Source organism: Haliotis rubra, unplaced genomic scaffold (assembly GCF_003918875.1).
Source record: "Haliotis rubra isolate DU_JTF1 unplaced genomic scaffold, ASM391887v1 Scf90, whole genome shotgun sequence".
Lineage (NCBI taxonomy): Eukaryota > Metazoa > Mollusca > Gastropoda > Lepetellida > Haliotidae > Haliotis > Haliotis rubra.
Window position 1 is genome coordinate 1,012,434 of NW_025767635.1, and position 22,891 is coordinate 1,035,324.

General features: G+C 42.5%; 1 long non-coding RNA gene across 2 annotated transcripts in view; it reads right to left on the reverse strand.

Moving 5' to 3' along the window:
• Nucleotides 1-374: 374 nt before the first annotated feature.
• LOC124263933 overlaps nt 375-22,891 on the reverse strand; it is a 118,539-nt gene continuing 96,022 nt past the window's right edge. For both annotated transcript variants that reach the window (XR_006894994.1, XR_006894995.1), the window contains exon 4: nt 375-1,637. This is a non-coding gene — a long non-coding RNA (uncharacterized LOC124263933). The remainder of the gene's footprint in view (nt 1,638-22,891) is intronic.

The window sequence follows — 22,891 nt, forward strand, 5'->3', positions numbered from 1 at the left end:
TGAGCAAGACCACGTATGTTTCAGTATGAGCAAGACCACGTATGTTTCAGTATGAGCAAGACCACGTATGTTTCAGTATGAGCAAGACCACGTATGTTTCAGTATGAGCAAGACCAGTGTATGATGTTTCAGTATGAGCAAGACCACGTATGTTTCAGTATGAGCAAGACCATGTCATATGTTTCAGTGTGAACATATGCCATTATGTTTCAAACCAAGAACATGTATATGTTTCAGGATAATTGACATAGAAGCTCTTATTTGTACCTACTGTGCATATATTTGTAGTTTCAAGAATATCGCCTCTGTTCCTCAATAGAATGGAATAAAATAAAATCTCATTTCTTTATTGGAAAAAACAACAACTAAAATCATTTGGTATTTCTAATTTTAATCATGAAAAGATGAACACATGTTTGTTCGATTCTCACTGCCAGTGGTGAAAGAGTAGCAGTTGTCCAACTGTAGTTGCAACCATTGTCAACAACTTGAGGCAGATTATAAGCAAACACTCCTGTCTAACAGTACGTTTTCTGGACAGCAGCGGTATTTAAACAATGTAAATGTTTGTACTGGGAACAAAGAAAATATACATGTAATTTCCAAGGAGAAAAACATGTCCCAGTCAGTCCTTCTTTCAGCATGTTCTGATTCATCAGCCAGTGATTTATGGATCTGTGACAATGAATATTCATATTAACTGGTACTTCCTTTACGCCTGAGACCATAAACCCCTCAACACAGACCTCCACACAAACACAAATCTTGCTCTTCCCCTTCACCCATGGTAGTCATCAGGGACAAGCCTATCACCATGACCTTTCTCCCCCCCATCCCCACCACACCTACAGAAACACTCCTGCATGTGACCCTCCCCCACCCCCAACATGACTCCCACCCCTCCCCATAACCCCATTCTTGCATGTCCCTAATCCATGCTTCGCAGATGTTTTCAGGAACAAATGCTGCTCTCAGCTTACAGATAGTTTTATATCTCTGTGAATTCCAGACATTGTGCAGATGACAGCCTTGTACTTGCAGTTCCTTTCTTGTGGGCTCGGAGTCCCAGAACCAAGGACATGGCACACTCTTATGTGTACCAGATGTAGACACCTCAAGCAGGCAACATTCACTCAAATGTCAAAGACACACCGGTGGCGTGCTGTTCGGACAGTTTGGGTCTCCTGCTCTCCACTGTTATATTATAGGGACAAACTTATTTTCATTAGGATCAGGCAAGAAGTCTTGGCCTTGTATTAATGTGCACAGTCTACTGACAGTTAGTTATTCCTTGTCCTTGCCGTGTATCTACACCCTAACTCACATCCCACCCATAAGCCATCACCAACCTGAGATCCCAAACCCAAAGGTCCACCCTGAGATGCATAACCTACCACACACAACAGTTGCCAGTACCTATCTGTATCCCCCAGAAAGTAGGACCACCATCTGTGCACTAGTGGCTGCTTTAAGCTCCACACACAATGTGTGTTGTCTATTGTTGTAGGCGTGCTGTGGGTGCTGCTACCGATTAGCACTGAGGGTTGGTCCTCCGCCATGTCAGTCGAGGTCAGGTACACGTGCCTGACAACTTCCACATGTCCCCGACACAACTTGCCCAGGAAATACAAGTTTACCTGAAATGATAAGGAGAATAAATAACACACACATCTAGAATGAGTAAACTCTGAACAAAACAGGAAGCAGTCCCTTGTGGGGATGGACGGTCCCCAGTTGGAATCTGCAGTTATTTGGGCCAGGAACTTGATGTGACTCATGGCAAGGTGTGACCCAAGTCCGTATCTGTGGCAGCGCTGCAGTTAATTATGTGCGCCTCAGTGAACTAGATTATGTAAATCTGGCACTTAATTCCTGGCGCTGCCCCATGAAGTGGGAAGCACATGCGAGGGCCCTCTGGTTGAGGGAGAAGTCCATTCACATCACATCTTCATCTTCCCTCATGGGTTGGGGAGTTTAATTCAACAGCTAATTCCGATAAATGGAACACAAGAACTGACTTGATCCAAGTTAATTGTCTAGAAGGAAGGAATTATCAGTCGCTGTCAAGTAGTTGCATTGTTCATATTTGTTTGATGGAACTGTGACAACAAAGTAAGACTTGAAGATGTCAATCTGTGTGTGTCAGCTGTGACGGTGAACATTTGGTAGTTCCCGTTTCTACCAACACCATCATGGTGTAACGGCATAAGTAACAATGTCACACATGGAAATAACACACATCATAACAAAAATATCTTAAAATGAATTAATAAGTGAAGGTTTCAGTAATCATATATTTTACCCAAAAATACAATCTAAGGTGAATGAATTAATGAATTAATATTCACATATCACATACGTAGTAAGAAAGCAGACACCAACTGGAAGACCACAGACAAGTTGTGAATGTTCCACAGCCCTAAGAGCTGTGTAAACCCAGTGACATGCTTTCAAGGCTAACATCAACTTCATGGGAAAAAATGAAGAAGAAGTCTCACAGTAATAAAAATGTTAAAGTAGGTTCCACTGCTTCCTCCTCCCTTTCCAAAGTGGCTGGTGAATTATGAACGGCTGACATCCACACTCTAAATAATCCGTTTCCAAGCAAGCTGGCCAACCTGACTGAACGTGACAATCCGATGCCATAACAACCACATTTGTTTCTCATTTCATAGCAATGATGTAAAAACTCTTGACAATTTGAAAGCTTTCCCCCAATTCCGTTTTTGTGCACTTCACAGCAGGTTCTCTGTAAAAAACACACACTGGAATTTGAGCATGATTTCCATTCCAAATGGTGACAATTATCATCCATACAACCCCTGGGGTGTGGGATAAATGATTTATCACACACTCCCCAGAGCGAATCTTTAACACTTAAGTCAGTCTGCAGCAGACACACAGACATTACACACTTGCTGACACAGGATCACCATAATGATACTGCTGACACAAAAACCTTACAACAGTACTGCTGACACAAAAACCTTACAACAATGCTGCTGACACAAAAACCTTACAACAATGCTGCTGACACAAAAACCTTATAACAATAGTGCTGACACAAAAACCTTATAACAATAGTGCTGACACAAAAACCTTATAACAATAGTGCTGACACAAAAACCTTATAACAATAGTGCTGACACAAAAACCTTATAACAATAGTGCTGACACAATGTACACACTAGTCCTGTCTGACAGTTCTATATACACCAGTACTGTTTAACATATGAACTATATACACCGGTACTCTGACATATGTACTATATACACCAATACTCTCTGACATATGTACTATATACACCAATACTCTCTGACATATGTACTATATACACCAATACTCTCTGACATATGTACTATATACACCAATACTCTCCGACATATGTACTATATACACCAATAATCTCTGACATATGTACTATATACACCAGTGCTGTCTGACATACGTAATAAATAGACCAGTGCTGTCTGTACATTAAGTACATTAGAATTGTCCAACATTATATTGTTGTACTATGTAGGCAGGTTCTGTCTGACATATAAACTGTAAAACTGTCCCTGCATTCAGCGTAGGCTGGTTTAATAACACATGATGCAATATACAGACAACAGTGCCATCCAACAGAAGGTAAGGCAGCCAATGGCAGCAGAGCTGTAGGATGTGGGCGACTGCTGTCACTGATGGCAAATAGCCAACACCTTGCGTTCTTGTGAATGAGTGGTGGTATCTAGAACGTTATACCACAATCAAAGCGTATCGTATTTAACGTAATTGATGACGCATTATTCACTTAACATATGAAGCAGGTCACCAACATTCTACACTGATGGCATCCACTCAACACAGAATGGTAGCTATACACCTCTCAACAGTCCCTACTTCACATACCTGTTGATTACAGGTACACAGGAAAGAAGGGAAGCAGAGAGTAACTGTCACCATTTGTCCACATTAAGGCACCATGGAGGACATGAAAATGGGGTAGCAGAGAGTAACTGTTACCATTTGTCCACATCAAGGCACCATGGAGGACATGAAAGTGGGGCAGATGAGAGTAACTGTCACCATTTGTCCACATCAAGGCACCATGGAGGACATGGGGCAGCAGAGAGTAACTGTCACCGTTTGTCCACATCAAGGCACCATGAAGGACATGAAAGTGGGGCAGATGAGAGTAACTGTCACCATTTGTCCACATCAAGGCACCATGAAGGACATGAAAGTGGGGCAGATGAGAGTAACTGTCACCGTTTGTCCACATCAAGGCACCATGAAGGACATGAAAGTGGGGCAGATGAGAGTAACTGTCACCATTTGTCCACATCAAGGCACCATGGAGGACATGGAAGTGGGGCAGATTTTGATTTCAACATTTAATACCCATTAAAGCACCGAAAAATACAAAAATATTCATCACAAATGAATCAATTTCTACAAAATACAGATATATTTTTGTCTTGTCCAGTCTAAAAATAACCAGGTGTATTAAAGAGACAAGTGCTAGAGCTATTTAAGGCACTAGCAGGATGGGAATGCTGAATACGAGATGCATCATCACCCAGGAAGGTCGTCGTGGGAATTGTTCTGGGAGTATGACGTCAGTTACAGCACCCGACGTCAGAACGGGGAGATCCCGGACAAGGAGATGATGCTACGCACCTGACAAGGTTATGCTGGCGAGTCATGTTGCATCACACGCAAGCCCACATCAAGATGAGGCTGTCTCTATGCATACACTGCAACTAACTGAAGGCTCCATGTAGACCTCAGGAGCGAGGGAAACATGAACCTACTTTCACAGTTAGACATGGTAATGCTTTACATGTGATATTTCTAATGTTACTCACACACATTCTTGATGCATGCTTGGAATTCCTCCCAAAGGGATGTGATGCAGAAATGTCTGACACATTTAGTCCTTGGTTGGTACAGGCTGAGCCAACAGATACGGGAAATATGATGGCTTCACAGCCAGTCAGTGGGAGTAGTTGTCCAACATCATGGTGGGGACTGAAGGTAGTGGCATCCCCCCCCCCCCCGAACACAGCCTGCTCCTTACAGCAACACGGGTGCCTGAATATTCCATTGTGTCTCGATGGAATTGATCATTCTGTCTTCTTCACAAAGGCTTTAAATATAATGACAACATCTTCATGTTCTCTGTAATCAAAATCAACAAGGACTAAAATATTATTTTTGCAGGATGCCTGTAAATGGCTTCTTGTTTATCAGAAAGTGGGAACCTGTTACAGAACAATGCACTTCAGGATCCATCAGCACATGTCATACTTCCAGCAGAACTTCAGTCTGTCATGGGAAACCAAGCACTCCTAATCCACATGACCTAACTCTGACACCTTTACACTCTCTCTCAGTAACGAGGTGCAAATGGCTCACAAAAGTATTGAAAAATAGATCAAGTTGTATTTGAGTGAGTGTTATTTTGCCGAGGTAACAAATTGGGCTGCATAAAACCAACGGGAATTCAACAAGAATTGAAAGCTTTTGAAAATATAACAAACTGACAAGATAGAATCCTAACACTGAAATGTTCATTAATTTATAACAAGGGATAACCACCTAAGCCCATAACAACATGCACCTTGAAAGCAGTCATATGACCAAGCTTGAGAGTACATGCAGGGTAGACTAACTAGTCCCCAGCAAGCACAGGATAAAACACACTGAACTTGCAAACATTAAACAAACTGTGTGAAAGCAAACTTTAGGAACGCAGGATACACATGAAACAAAATGCCATTAAGTGACAAATACTTTCAGATCCTCTGAAAGTTCGATCATAAAACACATGTGTTGTTTATTTACGGAGGAAACATTGTGTAATAGTTCTCCAACCACTAGATAAGTAAAGAACATTTCAGGCTACATCATATCTTGAGAAACATTGTCTTGTCCTTAGATAGACTTAAACTGGGCAGATTTCAAGATATTAGAAACTGAAAACAATCATATAAAGATTTAAAAAGCATGTTTGGAAGTAGTCCGTCATACAGGCCCTGAAGCAAATATATCCAAGAAAGCCCATGCAAGTCTAGAACATGTGGCAAGTCTAGATTTCCACAGCTTCTGAATATGAAGAAAGTCTCAGGGCTCCTTTTCATTATATATATATTTTTTTATTGTGAGCTTTTTCTCTGTAACATATTTTCATTTCAGAGACTAGTTGTTAGTCAAGTTTGGAAGCTATTTTTGTGTACACTAAAAATTGACATTATCATAAAACTTAAAACTTAATTGTTTAAAGGCAGAAAAGTAAATTATTCTCAAATCTACTTGTTATCATTCAATCTTTTTGGGGTATAAATTGTAAATAATGATACTGTAATCATTTAACATGAGACTAGCAACGACAATTCTGGAAATATAGGACTGTAGCTCAATTTTTATCCAATCCAGGTGACAGAAATATCTGTTACTAGGATGAAATGTTCCTTGTGGTTGCTATTGATGTTATGGTAATGTTTCTATTGCCCAGTTGTAGGTGTGTCTTATCAAACACAGAGTCACATTACTTTGTAAACTCCGAAACGTGACTAATAACTAAACAGTTAGTGATGGTGTCAATTTTTTTATTTAGAAATCAAATGTTCGTTACATCGTTACTTCATATTTCAGATTACTCGCAATTTTTAGTCTTTGGTTATTGTATACATTCTCTTTGACTTCCCTGAAGGGATAGGAGTCACGTGATATTTGATAAATATCACAAGCTATGTAGTTTCGAATACCCTGGTAACGAACATTTCAGTAACGGAGATTACATACATAATATTTTCTCTGTCTCCATCTGGCATACTTCATGTTCTAAATGTAACAAACAATGTGAAAAAGAGCACAATTCCCTAATTTGGCAGTGGTAACGGCCATTTCACTCTTATTTCTACGTATGGAATATTTTCTATGTATTGAGATATGTTATGCAGAGATCTTCTAAGCCCCAAATGATGACAAATGCCATTAATGTAAACATAAATCACATTCATTCAAAGTGAATGGGTCAGATAATGCCTTGCTCTACACATGTACATGTCAAGCTGAAAATTAGTCACGGACATTTCCTCAAACTGGCGACATGGCATTACACCAAATTCATTTATCTAAAACGAATGCATTGGCTTAACAATTTGCAGAAAATGAAACTTTTGACCAATATTAATGTCCTAATGTACTAATATCCAAGTACTGGTATTAAACGTCAAAGTAAGGGTTTGTTATCAGCGACAGTAACGACCATTTCAAATTGACCGATTACCTTAGCTGTAACAAATATACTTTGGGGGTTACTGAACTCTTTAAGCATGATGTATGTTGGGCAGGTTGGTACCATTATCCAACCATACTGATAATAACATCTGCTAATAAAGTTTAAGAGAAGCATGGCGGCGACAGCATTTGCACTACGTTATTTAGAATGAGTGTTTAATGCCATTCTACAAATGACATATATGATGCATATCTGTTTCAAGGTATGAATGGACATACTAGTGTGCTTGAACCAACCAAAAGTCCCTAACTTTGAAAGAATGTGAATGAAACTCAATTAACCTGTCATCAGTATGCAAGGACAGTGCTAGAGGACCTGATGTCTACAGTACTCCTTCTGTCACAGCAGTCACAAGTCGCATCAGTCACATCAGTCACATCAGTCACAATCAGTCACAAGTCACAACAGTCCCAAGTCACAGCAGTCACAAGTTACAGGAGTCACAAGTCCTGACTGCTGAGGTTTAGATGCTGAGGTAAAAGTACCACCTTATGATTTATCTTGACTGTGTCAATCAATGGGGTCATGCTGAGTGCGTTTTACAAGGAAAAACAGCTGTCTCCACACTGCCAGTCTCCAGGAATCAGTCTCAGATACATAACTGTAAATAATGTTTCAAATCAATGTAATTAAAACAGTTCACAAAACATTTGATGACTGCAACAATAACAGCAGCTGCAACATCAGCTTCATCTGTACTATTGAAACTAAGGTCACTGTGAGACTGAAGCTCCACTGCAGGCCAGGTTATCCTATCATCTGTGTAGTGGTAAACCTGGCTGGTTGGCTAGCAGGCTCGCTGGCTGGCTCTCGCCTGCACTGCCACAGAGTACGGAGAGTAGGTCAATGACCGGGATTGACACACAGACAGCACAGCCAGGCTGCCTTAGCTATTCTCAATGAGTTGAGTCACAAGTCCACATATAGAACTGGCTGGCAGCGTTCCTCAGCAGAGGACCTGGTCGCCTCCTTCCGGCACTGCCAATCACTGACCTTTACATAATGTATTAGCGCTCTCTTGCCTTCAGTCCAGGCTCAACCAGCGAACGATACATGCAAAAACCCAGGGACTACCAACTGAATTTTACGTGGTTTTCAGGTCAAAACTGAATACATGAAAACATATGTACTTTGACATTTCAAAACTGAAATAGTGAAAGATTCTCATTTGGACATATATGAAGTGATTCTACTTTCTTCACATTACAGGCCTACATATCAAAATATAAATATTTGAAAACCACAAACCTCAATCCCTGTGTATGTCACAAGGGCATACTTCTAACCCTGTGTAGGTCACAAGGGCATACTTCTAACCCTGTGTAGGTCACAAGGGCATACTGTAATCGTATATATTTTCACGGGATGCAATTTTCGTGGAAAGTTCACAAAAGACCTGTTAGCACAGTTGTTTTTTGTGCATTTTAAACACCGGAGTATCCATCACAAAGTTTTCACAACCGATAGTCATGTAATGATCAAAGCTAGCCGCCATAATTGAATTACTACAACAATCAGAGAGAGTTGGGATTATACTTGTGTCAACATTGTGATTTGTGACCGACGTAAGTGAGCTTCATTCATTTTGTGATTACGAGAAATCAGCTATCAATTAACTGACAAACTGATAACAAAAATTTGCTGATTGTGATCGCTACTACTAGTGTACTAGTATATGCCTCTATTCCTTTATGTATTGTTTTGAAGTTATTATCTGAGAGGGTAAACAAATTGCATGTCTGTGTTGTTCCTACTAGAGTATTTGTCATGACTTGACCATGAATATTTCGCTTGGTATGATTATTGACGCACAATAACTACGATTACAGAGCTTCTGTCCCCATGTAGGTCACAAGGGCATACATCTATCTCCGTGTATATCACATGGCCATATTTCCATCCCTGTGTATATCACATGGGCATACTTCTATCCCTGTGTATATCACATGGGCATACTTCTATCCCCGTGTATGTCACAAGGGCATACCTCTATCTCTGTGTATATCACATGGGCTTACTTCTATCTCTGTGTATATCACATGGGCATACTTCTATCCCCGTGTATATCACAAGGGCATATTTCTATCTCTGTGTATGTCACATGGGCTTACTTCTATCCCCGTGTATATCACATGGGCATGCTTCTATCCCCGTGCAGGTCACAAGGGCATACTTCTATCCCCGTGTATATCACATGGGCATACTTCTATCCCTGTGTATATCACATGGGCATGCTTCTATCCCCGTGTAGGTCACAAGGGCATACCTCTATCCCCGTGTATGTCACAAGGGCATACCTCTATCCCCGTGTAGGTCACAAGAGCATACCTCTATCCCCGTGTAGGTCACAAGAGCATACCTCTATCCCTGTGTAGGTCACAAGAGCATGCCTCTATCCCTGTGTATGTCACAAGGGCATACCTCTATCCCCGTGTAGGTCACAAGAGCTATCCCGTGTAGGTCACAAGGGCAGGCATACCTCTATCCCCGTGTATGTCACAAGGGCATACCTCTATCCCGTGTAGGTCACAAGAGCATACCTCTATCCCGTGTAGGTATGTCACAAGGGCATACCTCTATCCCGTGTATGTCACATACCTCTATCCCGTGTAGGTCACAAGGGCATACCTCTATCCCGTGTAGGTCACAAGAGCATACCTCTATCCCCGTGTAGGTCACAAGAGCATACCTCTATCCCCGTGTAGGTCACAAGAGCATACCTCTATCCCTGTGTATGTCACAAGGGCATACCTCTATCCCCGTGTAGGTCACAAGAGCATACCTCTATCCCCGTGTAGGTCACAAGGGCATACCTCTATCCCCGTGTAGGTCACAAGAGCATACCTCTATCCCCGTGTAGGTCACAAGAGCATACCTCTATCCCGTGTAGGTCACAAGAGCATGCCTCTATCCCTGTGTATGTCACAAGGGCATACCTCTATCCCCGTGTAGGTCACAAGAGCATACTTTTATCCCCGTGTAGGTCACAAGGGCATGCCTCTATCCCCGTGTAGGTCACAAGAGCATACCTCTATCCCCGTGTAGGTCACAAGAGCATACCTCTATCCCCTGTGTAGGTCACAAGAGCATGCCTCTATCCCTGTGTATGTCACAAGGGCATACCTCTATCCCCGTGTAGGTCACAAGAGCATACCTCTATCCCGTGTATGTCACAAGGGCATACCTCTATCCCCGTGTAGGTCACAAGGGCATGCCTCTATCCCTGTGTATCACAAGGGCATACCTCTATCCCGTGTAGGTCACAAGAGCATACCTCTATCCCCGTGTAGGTCACAAGAGCATACCTCTATCCCCGTGTAGGTCACAAGAGCATACCTCTATCCCTGTGTAGGTCACAAGGGCATGCCTCTATCCCTGTGTATGTCACAAGGGCATACCTCTATCCCCGTGTAGGTCACAAGAGCATACCTCTATCCCCGTGTAGGTCACAAGAGCATACCTCTATCCCCGTGTAGGTCACAAGAGCATGCCTCTATCCCCGTGTAGGTCACAAGAGCATACCTCTATCCCCGTGTAGGTCACAAGGGCATACCTCTATCCCCGTGTAGGTCACAAGGGCATACCTCTATCCCGTGTGTAGGTCACAAGAGCATACCTCTATCCGTGTGGTAGGTCACAAGAGCATACCTCTATCCCGTGTAGGTCACAAGGGCATACCTCTATCCCGTGTAGGTCACAAGAGCATACCTCTATCCCCGTGTAGGTCACAAGAGCATACCTCTATCCCCGTGTAGGTCACAAGGGCATACCTCTATCCCCGTGTAGGTCACAAGAGCATACCTCTATCCCCGTGTAGGTCACAAGAGCATACCTCTATCCCCGTGTAGGTCACAAGAGCATACCTCTATCCCCGTGTAGGTCACAAGGGCATGCCTCTATCCCCGTGTAGGTCACAAGAGCATACCTCTATCCCCGTGTAGGTCAAAAGAGCATACCTCTATCCCCGTGTAGGTCACAAGGGCATACCTCTATCCCCGTGTATATCACAAGAGCATGCCTCTATCCCCGTGTAGGTCACAAGGGCATGCCTCTATCCCTGTGTATATTGATAATCAACCAATATTTAGTCGACGATTATCAATATCTTTGATCCATATTGATAGCCAGCCCTACACTTCAGCCACAACACAGCTGCATCACAGCATAAATTACACACTTGCACCAATTCATATTTCACACAGCTGCATCACTGCCATTACTAGAGAGCAGCATCAATTCATATATTACACACTTGCATCACTGCATAAATTACACACTTGCATCACTGCTTGCATCAATTCATATATTACACACTTGCATCAATTCATATATTACACACTTGCATCAATTCATATTACACACAGATGCATCACTTCAGCCATCACACATTGCATCACTGCATTTATTATACTGTGCATCACTGCATTCATCACCAAACGATGCATCACTTGAGCCACCTCAGCTGCATCACTTGAGCCACCACAGCTGCATCACTTCAGTCACCACAGCTGCATCACTTCAGCCACCACAGCTGCATTACTTCAGCTGACACACAGCTGCATCACTTCAGCCACCACAGCTGCATCACTTCAGCTGACACAGCTGCATCACTTCAGCCACCACAGCTGCATTACTTCAGCCATCACAGCTGCATCACTTCAGCCACCACAGCTGCATCACTTCAGCCACCACAGTTGCATTACTTCAGCCATCACACATTGCATCACTGCATTTATCATACAGTGCATCACTGCATTCATTACCAAACAATGCAGCCATTACACAGCTGCATGACTTCAGCCATTACACAGCTGCATTACTTCAGCCACCACAGCTGCATTATTCCAGCCATTACACAGCTGCATTACTTCAGTCACCACACAACTGCATCAACTCAGCCATTGGACAGCTGCATCATTTCAGCCACCACACAACTGCATCACTTCTGCAACTACACATTGCATCACTGCATTTATTACAGCTGCATCATTTCTGCCACCAAACAATGCATCATTTCAGCCACCACACAGCTGCATTTATTACAAAACTACATCACTTCTGCCACCACAGCTGCATCTATTTAGCCATTGCACAGCTGCAACAATGTGGGCAGATTACTCGTCAACCAACACCCCCAACAACATTTCTTAAAGCAACAGCTAAGGAAAATGCTAAGTCATGGCAATGAACTTTTATGTATATTTCAATGAAGAAATTGTCGATAATTCTGAAAAAGGACAATAATCCGAGTGGGGGTAGGGTGTCACAAGTGGTACTTGTCAAGGGCTTGAAATTGTTAAAAGTACATCTATGTGTAAGAAAAGAGTATAGCCCCCCCATCCTCCTGATGCCTGGTTTCCTGATCATATGTACTGGGAGACTCCACAAGTGACTGAGGAGAGCAAGGGAGTTCATCGTGATGTTTGCATCACATCGTTGGCTGTGGCAACACGGCTGGAACACATTGACTTTGGTCGAAGGCTTGCATCAGAAAGCGGGGAACAAGTACTAGGGCGTCTGCCGCCGGACACACTGGCTTCATGGCATGTATTGATTGGGTCAACTTAACCTCCAGAATGAGGTTAGTGAAGCCGGCTCTTAGATTTACGTGATTTACACTGACTGGAGCTGGTGCCAGGGTCCTGCTGACCAGCTCAACTCACCTCATCCTGGGCATCGCAAATACACCACTAACAGCAGAGGAGCTACCTCTCAAGCCACCTGTCAAGCCACTATCACATAAACCAGATGGTGCCTGTCAAGCCACCATAACAGGAACGCAAAGTTGTCTGACAAGCCACTAGCACAGGAACCATAAGGTGCCTGATAAGCCACTAGCACAGGAACCCTATGGTGCCTGATAAGCCACTAACCCTATGGTGCCTGACAAGACACTGTCACAGTAACTAGAAGTTGTCTGACATGCCACTAGCACAGGAACCACAGGAACCATATTGTGCCTGATAAGCCACTAGCACAGGAACCCTATGGTGCCTGACAAGACACTGTCACAGTAACTAGAAGTTGTCTGACATGCCACTAGCACAGGAACCATACGGTGTCTGACATGCCACTAGCACAGGAACCATATGGTGCCTGACGTGCCACTATCACAGGGACCATACGGTGTCTGACATGCCACTAGCACAGGAACCATACGGTGTCTGACATGCCACTAGCACAGGAACCATATGGTGCCTGACATGCCACTAGCACAGGAACCAGCTGGTGCCTGACATGCCACTAGCACAGGAACCATACGGTGTCTGACATGCCACTAGCACAGGAACCATACGGTGCCTGACATGCCACTATCACAGGGACCAGTTGGTGCCTGACAAGACACTGTCACAGTAACTAGAAGTTGTCTGACATGCCACTAGCACAGGAACCATATGGTGCCTGACATGCCACTATCACAGGGACCAGTTGGTGCCTGACAAGCCACTCTCACAGGGACCAGATGGTGCCTGACAAGCCACTATCACAGGAACCAGTTGGTGTCTGACAAGCCACTAGCCCTTCACTCAAGTAAGAAATTCTACAGCTTCCTTTATGACAAAAGTATGTACATAGGGAACCCGGGACATTTCAGAAACTATATATGTTAGTTTTGTGGCGAAATGTGCAGAAATGGTGGGTTTGTTGTGAAGATATTTCAGTATGAACCACACTTCATACCATGAGAAGTGTCATCAGCTTAGGAAAAAGTGCACACGAAGGTCAGAGGTTGTTTTTAACAAAGCCCATGTGACAACAGTAAAACTGTCACAAACACCTCCATAACTCACCCAGACAACCAACATGGTCTTCCCACGAGGAAACAACACCATAATTAATATCTACAAACATTGTTCAGCCCCTTAATCTTCTGTGATGCAAAGGAATGAGAGAGAGGGATGAGGGATATGGGTGGGGGGAAGGGGGAGTAGGAGAAAAGAAGAGATCATATATATATATATATATGTGATATGTACATGTACAAGGCAAAGTTCAGAAGTGTACAGTAGTATATATGTGTCTTAATGTCTAAAGAAATCCAAACACAATGACAATGTAAATTATCCTTTTGCTTGTTTCAGCTTTCAAGGAGCGCTTTAAAGTTATCTGTTGCGTCATTATTTTGTGGATTTGCGTCTCAAAAGAAACTTCAGTGTAATTCCGGCGGTGAAGATGTCACACTGTTCAGCACAGGACATGTTGGAGACATGTAATTAGTCCCCCAGCTCCAGCGCCCGGCTCATGGACAACAGTGAATTACAGTATGCCTGTCTCGCCACAGTAGGCCAAATACACACACAGGTGTCTCCAGTGTTGTCGTAAGTCACATGCTTCTGACTTGTATTCAAATGTAATAACAGACTCTGAAGAATACATTACAGTTGTACCGGAGTGGCGGAGTAGACAGGGATTTCTAGTCCTCTGTACATCAAGCAGGTACTGGGCTGGCCCTGAACAATACATTACAGTTGTACCGGAGCGGCGGAGTAGAGAGGGATTTCTAGTCCTCAGTACATCAAGCAGGTACTGGGCTGGCCCTGAAGAATACATTACGGTTGTACCGGAGTTGAGGAGTACTGAAAGAATACATTACAGTTGTACCGAGAGGCGGAGTAGACAGGGATTTCTAGTCCTCAGTACATCAAGCAGGTACTGGGCTGGCCCTGAACAATACATTACAGTTGTACCGGAGCGGCGGAGTAGACAGGGATTTCTAGTCCTCAGTACATCAAGCAGGTACTGGGATAGCCCTGAAGAATACATTACATTTACAAACAATCTGGACCAGACAATCTGTGACGATCTCCATAACTGGAATGATAACATGCATCAACCACTTCAGGGAGCCTGACCACACAATAAGGCCTCTCAGCACAGACATGACTTACTGACGACCAATCCACACAATAAGGCCTCTCAGCACAGACATGACCTCTCAGCACAGACATGACTTACTGACGACCAACCCACACAATAAGGCCTCTCAGCACAGACATGACTTACTGACGACCAATCCACACAATAAGGCCTCTCAGCACAGACATGACTTACTGACGACCAATCCACACAATAAGGCCTCTCAGCAGCAGACATGACTTGACCTTACTGACTGACGACCAATCCACACAATAAGGCCTCTCAGCACAGACATGACTTACTGACGACCAATCCACACAATAAGGCCTCTCAGCACAGACATGACATACTGACGACCAATCCACACAATAAGGCCTCTCAGCACAGACATGACTTACTGATGACCAACCCACACAATAAGGCCTCTCAGCACAGACATGACTTACTGACGACCAATCCACACAATAAGGCCTCTCAGCACAGACATGACTTACTGACGACCAATCCACACAATAAGGCCTCTCAGCACAGACATGACTTACTGACGACCAATCCACACAATAAGGCCTTTCAGCACAGACATGACTTACTTACGACCAATCCACACAATAAGGCCTCCCAGCACAGACATGACTTACTTACGACCAATCGATCTCATTTGAGACATATAGGGGGCATGCCCAGAATTCTCCTTATGCCAGAAACAGCCCCACATCTTGCCTGAGATGTTGGCAGCTACCCCGGAATCCCCTCAAAGGCTGTCACATCTTGAACTACCCCATATCATTGTGTCCACTGCCTGACATCAGACATGTTATCCTGAGAAAGGTCACGGCCATGGCCTATAACATTCCTTGGCATACAACCATTTTCCCATCCATTTGATAAAGGTATAAAGTTGTGGATGTCTCGTTACTTCCAGTAAATTTCCCTGTATCCAATTATCCACACATCGTTCTCTACCTCCACTTAGTGTTCAACTTGAGTGTCAATCATGACCTGCAGATGAAAACCTCCACCCATTACCCTAATCCTGAGGTGAGCTCCACACAATGTCCTGCTGGGGACATAAATGATGTTTCACCTGTACCACCAAACATTTCTCCCCCGTGGAGTAATTTCCACCAGTACCTGTGATGCTGAATGTCAAACACCCCTAATTACCTCAGTTGGACGGCCCACTAGAGGGCACTCATCAACTGTCAAGAAACTTGAGGGAACTTCTCATATTGCTAATTAGGGGACAAGTGCCTTCTATGCGGTTATACTTTTACTTTAATAACCTCATGGTTTAAAGTGTTAGCTAGGCCCACTTGCACAAACTGATCTTAGTGCAAACAATACTGCAAGTTTATGTTATGGATTGGGCTTTTGCAGGATGATCTCAGTTAATACAAGGGGGCTCTTGGGTTCACAGGCAAGTCCCACCATAGTGAACAACCGATCAGTGGAAGAATACACAAATATTTAATAGACATTTCATGAGTATTGACATGAGACTTTCATACCAATTTTCAGAGATTGGAAATATACAACTGTTTCTGTAAAGTTGTTTAGTCCACTAACCTTGTCAATACTTTAAATCTGTATGCTTGAAAATACCAATGCATTGTCATCAAAGACCTTCAGTGAAGCAACATTTCTATATTGTGATAACTGTTATGTCTCAGTGAGTGAGTAACACTGGACACTTTAAACACAACCAAGCAATGACATCTATGGAGGGCAACCCGCCTCGGGTATCCAGCAATCCTGATTACAACATCCAGTGGCATGCCACATGATGAATTCAGCTACTGCAGAATTGAGCAGGTACGCCAGTACAGCGTGCCCCTCGTCAGTACGGCATGCCCTTCGCCAGTATGTGCCCCTCGCAGTACAGTGTGCCCCCCACCAGTGCAGTGTGCCCCTTGCCAGTGCAGCGTGCCCCTTGCCAGTACAGCGTGCCCCTTGCCAGTACAGCAGGCCCCTCGCCAGTACATTGTGCCCCCTGCCAGTACAGTGGGCCCCCACCAGTACAGTGGGCCCCCACCAGTACAGCGTGCCCCTTGCCAGTTCATTGTGCCCCTCGCCAGTCTCTTGCCAACTTCAGAGGCCAACCTAGGTCTTCATTATCCACACGATCACATAACAAACACCAGTCTCCCCCTCCCTCCAGAAAGAGGGGCATGGTCAGTGATGTCCAAGTATGTACAGATATGTGGTGGAGCTGATGGCCTCACACAAGTACAGAACGAGAGAATATATTCAACAAACTAGCTCACCTACCTTTGCTTAAAAACAGATCGACCACATTGACACAGGTGTTGCTACGACCTTGAGTGAAGTGAGGAGAGGCTTAACCACAAAATGAAACATTAGGGCTGCACGGTATTACCGGTATACTGGTATATCGCAATCCACTTTTCAAACGAGCCCCAGAGATAATAAATCTTATTTAATCACAAAAAATATCATGGATTAAAAGACTCACCAACTCGGATTCAATAGTAAGGAAATTGCTACAAACAAAGACACATTGCGACATCGACAGCTTTATACAAACATGCGAAACACACATACTTGAATCAGTAATAACACAAGAAACAAATCACTTTTGGAAAGAAAACCAGAAAAGCAGAAAATGCAAAAAAATGCATGCGATATTTTATCCCATCCCTTATGGTTAAATGACAATATTAAAATATGGAAAACCAATCAATTATAAACATTATTCAAGCAAAGGGATTACTTATATAAACGATATGTGGAACAATTAAAAAAATTGTTTGGGTGCAAAACTAACTTCCTATAGCGTCAAGGAATAGTAGAATCAATTAAATACTACTGCAAATCCATAAACGTCCATATTGAAGAGAAATTCCAAGTTCCGATTCTGCCCTATCTTTTACGAAATATAGTAGGAAACCCAAAAGGATGTAGAGATATTTATGACATACTCACAAATGGAAAATCTAGAAAACCTTTAACATACCGAAACAAGTGGCAAAAAGAACTTAATGGGTCTATTGACGATAACATATGGGAAACGATAGAAAAAACAACCTTTAAATCGTATAATAGTGTAAAATACTCTTGATTTCAATACAGCATACAGCATAGGTTTCTGCCAACAAATGATTTGCTAACGAAAATGAAATATTAAGATTCTAACACATGCACATTTTGCAAATCCGAGAAAGAATCAATTTTACATCTATTTTGTGACTGTGAAGTCATAAAATCTATTTGGAAGAAAATAGAAGAATGGATATTTGAAAAACAGGGTCAAATATTATCTTTTCAGAGAAAAATATCATAAAATAGAAAATCCCTAACTATGCAACCTAATTTTGAGATTGTTGTTATCAGAATCATAACATATATATATGTTTAGGGAACTTATAATGTTGAAAATACGATTGATATGCACAATTAGTGTCACGCACTGTCAAACACTTAAGTCCCAATATATCGGAATACGTATGGGAATACGGGTACCTGAATCACAATATTTTGCAATACAATTTATTTGCCAATACACAGCCCTATGAAATATACTGATTTAAAAACACCAGAATGGACAAAAAATAATGTTTTTAAAATTTAAGGTCATGCTGTTCTAGTTTCTATGACAACATTCCCTTCATAGGCAGATGACAGTGTTGTTAATTCTTGTTGTATATTTGCGCCAGAACTTGGACTCTGTGAGTCAAGATGTCAGTCAAGGCGTCTCTTGTCACAGATTGGTCCACATATACAGCTTGGTCACGTGTTCATACAATTCTCACAATACAGAACTAAATGGAGATGCCCAGCTATATTTTTCTCAACTGAAATATCAAAAGGCCAAACAGAATTAATTTAGTGTTAATCAGCTATCCAAATATCACTCTATGTGTAGGATTTTGAAGCAATCCTGTTTGTAATTCCTGTGATACGTGAGGTGAGAAATTTATTCAACAGAGTTCAGGCCAGTACATCCAAGGCTTTCTGGCCCAGATTCCGTACATGAATTTATTTCTACTAGACTTGAAACAACCAACACTTAATGCAATCGACTATAGCATAGATGGGAAGTACTGAAACAGTTAATTGCTCACACAATAATCAGTCAAGCACCTGTTTCAATGAACTATTAACTTACATTTATCCAGTATACACAGAGCTGCCTGTGTTATGTAGCCTGATCTTTTGCCTCATATAACCCTCCTCACTTCACTCACAACAGGCATACTCAACCAGCACAGAGGGAATGACTGGGGATGAACTTCCATGTATATACCCTGTACATCTTGTCAGTGACAAATACCAAAGGTAGGTATCTTATGCCTGGACTGGACAACAATTGATGCTATTCACACAAGATGTACCAAAACAGGACAGAACATTATGGAAGTATAGCACACAAAATGTCTCTAAATAAGAACAAAGTTAATAGAGATTGGTCAGTCCAATTGGTTATCACTGATATCACACGTCTGCTGGTTGTATTATACATACTGCAGTCTGTGTGTGAGGTAGTTATCATTGATATCACACATCTGCTGGTTGTATTATACATACAGCAGTCTGTGTGTGAGGTAGTTATCACTGATATCACACGTCTGCTGGTTGTATTATACATACAGCAGTCTGTGTGTGAGGTAGTTATCACTGATATCACACGTCTCCTGGTTGTATTATACATACAGCAGTCTGTGTGTGAGGTAGTTATCACTGATATCACACGTCTGCTGGTTGTATTATACATACAGCAGTCTGTGTGTGAGGTAGTTATCACTGATATCACACGTCTGCTGGTTGTATTATACATACAGCAGTCTGTGTGTGAGGTAGTTATCACTGATATCACACATCTGCTGGTTGTATTATACATACAGCAGTCTGTGTGTGAGGTAGTTATCACTGATATCACATGTCTGCTGGTTGTATTATACATACAGCAGTCTGTGTGAGGTAGAGGTAGTTATCATCTGCTGGTTGATATCAGCAGTCTGTGTGTGAGGTAGTTATCACTGATATGCACATCTGCTGGTTGTATTATACATACAGCAGTCTGTGTGTGAGGTAGTTATCACTGATATCACACGTCTGCTGGTTGTATTATACATACAGCAGTCTGTGTGTGAGGTAGTTATCACTGATATCACACATCTGCTGGTTGTCACACAGTCTGCTGGTTGTAGTTATACATACAGCAGTCTGTGTGTGAGGTAGTTATCACTGATATCACACATCTGCTGGTTGTATTATACATACAGTCTGTGTGTGAGGTAGTTATCACTGATATCACACATCTGCTGGTTGTATTATACATGTCATGATATACATGCTGGTTGTATTATACATACAGCAGTCTGTGTGTGAGGTTGTTATCACTGATATCACACGTCTGCTGGTTGTATTATACATACAGCAGTCTGTGTGTGAGGTAGTTATCACTGATATCACACATCTGCTGGTTGTATTATACATACAGCAGTCTGTGTGTGAGGTAGTTATCACTGATATCACACGTCTGCTGGTTGTATTATACATACAGCAGTCTGTGTGTGAGGTAGTTATCACTGATATCACACATCTGCTGGTTGTATTATACATACAGCAGTCTGTGTGTGAGGTAGTTATCACTGATATCACATGTCTGCTGGTTGTATTATACATACAGCAGTCTGTGTGTGAGGTAGTTATCACTGATATCACATCTGCTGGTTGTATTATACATACAGCACTAAGGTAGTTATCATTGATATCACATGTCTGCTGGTTGTATTATACATACAGCAGTCTGTGTGTGAGGTTGTTATCACTGATATCACACATCTGCTGGTTGTATTATACATACAGCAGTCTCTGACAATATAAAAGTAAAATATCTCGATTCAAACTACTTGCGAGTTCAACATCTGTTACATTCATTTACAGCCCCTCTACACGGGAACAAGAAAATCAATGACAGAGAATGTGCTTGCTTTGTGTAGAAGCCTATCAAGAAATGGTCAGGGTCCAGGTTGAGTCAAAAGCTGACAAGAAAAATCTCCTCTGAACAGCTTGTAGGGATTTGTGGGGCACAGCCGTCTGGGACAACATGCTGGTCAATGACACGCAGAAAGTCCCATTACTACAGGTCTGTGAGGCAACCAGTCTGACTGCTGATATTGTGACGGACTTGCAGGTCGATACTCATGGTCAGGGGACGGAATTAGGCAGCTATTGTACACGTGAATGTAATAGAATTAATCCCATTCAACATGTGCGTAGATATGAAACAAAGTCTTTACAGTTTACACCTCTGTACAGGAGTCCTATTTGAACACATTCTTACAAGTGTGTTGTTACAACATACTGCATGTTTGTATCCTGGTGGAATCTAGTGGACAACATCAAGTGTATCCCTACACCTGCTTCAGACATGTCCAAGTACTTCATCAAGACAGACATCAAGTACATAACCTACGTAAAGCATACAGTGTCTTGAGTACAGTCTAACTGTCTCTGATGTTTATGGGGGAGTCAAAGAATCATCCAATTCCCTTGTTCCAACATAGTGAGGATGCTTGTATGGTTTTGTATCAGTAACCCCAGGCAAAGACATTTCATGCACATTACTTGTGTTTCCCCATGTCATCTGTGTGACAAGTATACAGTCTTCAGTCATGGTGTTGAACATACATCTCACATCGCCATGACACCTACATGCCACAAGTGCCATGGGCTGTGTCGCTCACCAGCCTCCACTACAAGATTTACAACCGGACACAACACACAAGATTTACTGTAGTCTGGCAGCACACAATGTCTGTGATAACAATTTGAAGTATTCCATTATACAAGGCAGCATCAGACATGTATCATCCTGTTGACTTAAGATCAAGTTTGAAAGATCAGCAAATCACATTAACACAAAATTCTTCCCAGAAAGACTCTCTAGAACACCATAGTCTTCCTGTGTGTTCGAGGTGAAGTCATGGATTTGATTTGTGGGTGTAGGTTTGCAGAATGTTTTGAACAATGTGCTTCACAGTCTCTGACGAAGCATTCCTTCACAGAAATAAGCATCTCCACGTGGAACACGTTGCACACAACCACAAAGGAACAATCTCAGACTCACTATACAGTTTGAAGAACTCCACTTCTGATAAGAATAATCACATGTCATAATCACATGTCATTCTGTTTAAATACACATTTGATACATTATGTGAATCATTTTTGTGTATTGTGGAAAGATAAAACTATTCCTATCAAAAGTGAAGAAGAAATATGTGTGGGATGGGCCAAGATGTGCAAAGAGAATGACACCAAGCTCCAGTGCAACTGTACTGAAGGTGAAGTGTTGGGTTTAAGTGACAGCAGATTCCAGTGATATCCCGATAACACAAGCTACCCTACTCCCTGGATTAACACAGGAACTATTACAGCCGAAGTGTGTATCACTCGGACTTGTCTCATGCTATGATCAATGCATTGACAATATTCAGATCAGGATATGCCTAGCAACTACACAGAATGTTATTCGAGAAATATTTCAAGTGTTTTCTTTGATCACAGACACAGTCTGCAGCTTAAACTACCTGGGTGATGCAAGATGAACCCGTGGCTGCTATGGCTGGAGAAAGTCAGTGTCAGTAGGTCAAGCCCTCCGCACCATGCAGATAAATATTAATCTGACACGGTTATGACAGTCACAAGTCCTTGTTCCCAGCCTCACGTGACCACACCTGTCTGTTCACACCAAGGTGCTCAACGAAAAGGGACTTTAC